Raw genomic sequence first — 5,541 nt, forward strand, 5'->3', positions numbered from 1 at the left:
TAGCATGCAAAAATTCTATGAAGAATGAAGGCTACGAATTTGCAGTATTTACGAATATGTAAGTAATATTAGAACATAGAGCCCATGGTATCCAGGAACCATTCCTATATTATGTAATTTGTCATTCTGTCAGCAAGTCTAGTTTTTCCAGTTTGTACAACATTACAGTGCTGTGTCAGTTTAATGAGGCCTAAGTCAACCAGGAACACTTTCGTCACCAAGAGAACAGAGCTTTTCTGGGAATTTTTTTTAGCTATCAGTATGATGAAAACGTTGATGACAATGTGTGGTAGTGAGGGCTGCAGGGGTGACGTCAGGCCAGGAAATGAAACAGAAACACAAATGGTACGGGGCAAAACGGCGTGGCTGTGCTCATATTAAATGAGTACCTTTGTTCGCTGACTGGTAGCGTTTGCTCTTGCTCTTATCTCCTTTAAACTCTTCCCAACTCTGAGCAACAACAATACAAATTAATACAAACATACATTAATATGCACAAGGGGTGGGCACCCCGTCACACCATGAGATACAGGGTGATTAGAAAGTAAGTTTACCCTTGCATGGACCCTTGTAAATCACCAGAATCCTACGTTCTCAATAACTCATGCTAAATGAGTGTTAATATCAAGTTTCATGACAATTGGATAAGATCTCCGGGCAGGGGATAATAAGAATATAGGCCAAATTCACTAACATTTTGCAATTGAAAAATAACTGTACAAGATTCAAAACTAATAACATTCAAAACCTGACATCAAATGATGCTGTTTCTTATAAATGCTGTACAATAACATTATAACAGTTCAGAAAAACAAATTGTGCAAACTATTGCCCTGGAATGAAGACCCGATTAATTGTTTTGAAATGGAAGAGTGCTTTATTATATGTGCCACTTCCTCTAGTGCACTAGTGCTGAGTTTCCACAGAACATGTTGTGGTTGATGGCGCTCTGCCAACAGATGATATGGGAGCGACACACCCGTCTGTGTGAAGCAGATCTGCCAGACAGCTTTCTCTGTATAACACCAGACAACAAAGTAGCAATGGCCTGCAACCCGCACTGAAGTGGCGTGTCTTTGAATACTACAGTACTTCTTTCAATGCATACTGTGCTGGGGATGAACGAGACAGTAAATTTTAATTGACATGCCAATTTAGAGTTAAATAAAGAGATTGGGAGTCAAAATGTATACACTTGTGCATGTTGTCTCAAGCACTGTTAAAATGTGTATTTAGTTTTCCATAATTATTATTTTTTTTTAAATAGCAGGAAAGGGGTCCCCGAGTGGCTCACCTGGTAAAAGCACGGCTGCGTGGTATTTAGGGTGAGTCATACAGTCGGGAGTACTGGTTTGCGTCCTGGCTGTGCGAAGTCACCGAACTTTGCCAGGGATTACAGAAAGAGCGCCGCATTGGCTCCCTTGGGTTAGAGAGGCAAAACCAGAAGGAACTGTTTCTCCTCATCACGTTACAGCAGAGCGTACCAGTCAGGTGCCTAGTGAGCTCAATTAAATACAAAGGCAAACTTGCATTTTTATTCTGGGTCTTTATTTTCGGCCCATAATGCCAAAACCCCACTGCCCTGAACCCTTAGCCTGACTGAAAAAGCACCGCTATACTGTATGTTTGAAATTAAATTGAAACATTTCTAATGGGTTTCCTTTCTAAGTTAAATATGAATTAATAAATATGATTATTTTTGTTTTATAATAGCATTATTTAGTTCAAGTGAAACAGAGAGTAACAGTCTGTAAATATGAGGATGTAGGAGCACCTGAATGTAAAGCACTTATGTTTAAGTCTTGTTAGATGGGACATCAGAGGGCTGATAGTAGGCATCAGTTGGGAGTGTCTTCCATATTGAAGACTGCACAAATTACCACTGTTTCACAAGGAATAGTCTTACTTATGATTGATTATCCTGGAGAACAGACCTTCCTGCAGATTTCCACTCTCAACGATAACACATCCCTCCAGTACAATTTAAACATCTTGCAGACTGATCATGTTGACAGTTGTGTGGCTGGTGTTTCAATTTTTTTTGTGTGTTTATCTATATGTAGTCATTAACAGGAATAGTGATTCATTTTGTTACGCAAAATCCTTACTCATCCAGGCTCAACCATGTCATTATGTTGCAAAACATGACTTTGTCTTGTAGCTCTGTGTATTTACAGTATATTGTAATATTACTGAAACACGAGGATCATGATTCTTTTAGTATGCATCAGTAATCTTAATGTCAATAAACAAAATAGAGAACAGTTTTTTTTTTATTCCACTTTACAATAAATGTAGTCATTTTTGCAATAAACAAGCCAAAAACAACTATTATAAAACTGGATTGAAAACAAGCTGAATTTAACAATATTTAGATTGTGTTACACAATTTCAAAAGTACAAGTCGTAGTTTTTTTTTTTATTTACAGTTTTTATTCTGACATCACATGCAGTACATTAGATGCCCTGAGTACATGTCTGAGTGCAGAAAATGATCTTTCTGCATCAACGATATTTACTGATGCCATCAAGAACCAGACAGCAGTTACAGCTGGGCTGCCTTACTTTGCAGTTGTAAACAATCTGTTGCATTGTAATATTCAGGAAAGCTTTTCCTTTGTTTTAACTAACTTTGAGAGTTTAGTTCTCTTTCATGTTTGCTCCAGTCAAAACGCGAGTGTTTAACCACATTTGTGAATCTGAAAACACAGTAATTTTTTTTTTTTTAAGCTTGACATTTAAGACTTGGTTCTAAGGATTGGATCTGAGGCTTGGATCACCAACATTGCTGATTGGCAGGTTTTCAAACTGTAACATTAAGCCTGGCCATAAAAATACATAAAAAGCCACCCAATTTTTTGTTAAAAGGAAGTCAACTTAAATAAAGATTTAATATACTGTGTACAGTCAATTGGCCACTTCAAATTCCTGGTGTGAAAAAAACATTCACCACACAGCAATAAAAACTGTCAAGTGGAGGCTCGGTGAAAGGCAAAATAGGGTATTGTGTCTAATGTGTTATTAAACCCTTTTATTTTAACTCGCATGCCAATTGACTAACTCAGGCTCACATGACCACAAAACTGGTCAGTGGTAAAATTGATTTTAACCCACTAGTAATGGCTTTTTCAACTCTTTGGACAATAGTTTTCCCACTACAGGCCTCAACTGCAACCAATATTTAAATGATATATTGTGTCAGCTTCTACTTGGTTCTTTATTACTGCCTTCATGTCAATGTTGTTATGGTATAGGATCAGACATGGCTCTTTCTGTTATATAACCTGTATATTATTGAGCCAGCAAAGATTCTTCTATCAGCTTCATGGCCCTATTTTAATTAATTGAAGGGTTATTTGGCTTCTGATTGATACATTTGGGTGATTTGGTTGTGCAAAGACTGCTCCACTGAACCATGGTCCATGCAATTAGGCTACCGCCCGAAACCACACTCCAACCACAGTTTCCCAATTTGTAAAATCAATAGCTAATGGTAAAAAAAAAGAAACATCTCAAAACTTGCTGCTGTACTGTTCCTGCTTGCAACCAAGTTGTTTCATGTTTATTTAAGATAAATGGCGTATTGATAGGTTCATGACAAGTTGCCTTCCTGAAACATTTATTATTATTATTATTATTTATTTATTTTTTTAAAAAAATTTAGTCGTCGCCAATTTTTTACCCCAGTTTTCTCCCCAATTTAGCGTGCCCAATCATTATTTGTATCCTCGGCCCACCGCTCGCAACCCCCCCGCCGACTCGGGAAACGGCGGCTGGAGCACGCGTCCTCCGAAACGTGCTCCTGCCAAGCCGTCATTTTTCACACTGCGGATCCACAGCAATGCTACCAGCACCTATAGTGCCGGAGGACAACACAGAACTGGCAGCTCCACTGCAGAACCACAGGCGCCCTATCGGCCACAGGGGTCGCTGATGCGTGGTGAGCCGTGGATTCCCCTGCCGACCTAAGCCCTCCCTACCCGGGCAGCGCTCGGCCAATTGTGCGCCGCCCCCTAGGAACTCCCGATCACGATCGGCTGTGACATAGCCTGGATTCGAACCAGCGATCTCCCCCGGGGCAGGACTGGTCCTTCAATGCTCTGATTATTTGCCAGTTCTTTTATGTTTGACCAGAATGTATCGAAACTGCTCCTCAGATACTGAATGGTGGTTTTCAAGTGTTCAATAACTGAAGATGCTTGCTGGAGGCTCAGAGTACTGGCTTGCAAAGCTGTATTTGCAGCATCAACATGAGAGAATAACTTCAAAAGCAGATGCAGCATGAAGTACACAGCAAACGTCTCCAGTCTTGAACAAAATCCATTAGCTTTGGCACCAACTTCAGTGCGGTCTTGCTCAGCAGTCATCTGAAAAAATTCCAGTAACTCCCTGTAATTATCGGTAATTGATTTTAAGCTTGCTGCATGCAGGGTCCATCTAGTGGGTGCAAATGGTCGCAGGTTGTGTGTATCCGATTGATTCAGATTTTTAAATATTGCTAATCGTTTTGGAGATGCGCTTACAAAATGAATCAATTCCCTGATTTCATTGAGCACATCCCTACAGTTTGGTACATTTGCAACACAGTCCTGAACAAGCAAACCTAGGGAGTGAGCCAAACAATGAACAAAGATCGCGTGACGTTCAATTCACGGACTTTAGCCTGCACACCATTTCTTGTGCCCGAGACATTACCAGCCCCATCAAAGCACTGTCCCCTACACCTTTATAAATCCAAGCCACACCTTGTTAATACATCTTTGACAATGTTGAACAGTTCTTCTGCTGTTGTTTTAGCTGTCTCATAGAACCCAATAAAGTCTTCGTGAATATCCAAGCTCTCACTGACCCAACGAATACAAACAGAAACTGGGTGCTTATGTCTGCAGTTTCATCAATCATAATAGAAAAAAAACTCACAGCTCTGAATGTTCTTAAGCACCTTTTTCAGCACATCCTGATACATTATCATAAGCATTTCGTTTGTCGCTTCATGTGACAGCCATTTGAAGTTAGTTTGCTGCATCCATTGATTTATTTCAAGAACATCTTCACCCCTTAACTTAGCAAATTAAAAAAATTAGATCTGTCATCGGTATGACCACGTATGGCTTGGCCCTGCTGAGCAAGATACAATAGTGATGTGAATGCTTTTTTTAACACCAGGCGTGCAATGTGCATTTTGTTTTTCTTGGCTTCACTTACATTGCACACACATTTTGCGTGCTAGTTATTTTGCTAGAAGCCTCACGGTGGCAGTCAGATTGATAGTCAAATGACAGTTAACCCCTCCCTGAAGGTCTTGCACAATCTGCGGGAGTACACAGAAAAGTGCTTGTATTCACATGATTTTTCGTCCAATTGTACATAGTTGCTATTTTAGGTTTATTCAATTTTTGTGTGTTTTCGTGGGGTGTTTAGTAACACTTGTATAAAAAAATTTTGGGGGTGCTTGAGCACACACAGCACCTACGGAGCTGGCGCCAGTGCCTAGACATATCCGGAATAAAAGACAAGACAGTATGCTGATGTCCTGAGGAA

This window comes from Acipenser ruthenus, chromosome 18 (assembly GCF_902713425.1).
Source record: "Acipenser ruthenus chromosome 18, fAciRut3.2 maternal haplotype, whole genome shotgun sequence".
Lineage (NCBI taxonomy): Eukaryota > Metazoa > Chordata > Actinopteri > Acipenseriformes > Acipenseridae > Acipenser > Acipenser ruthenus.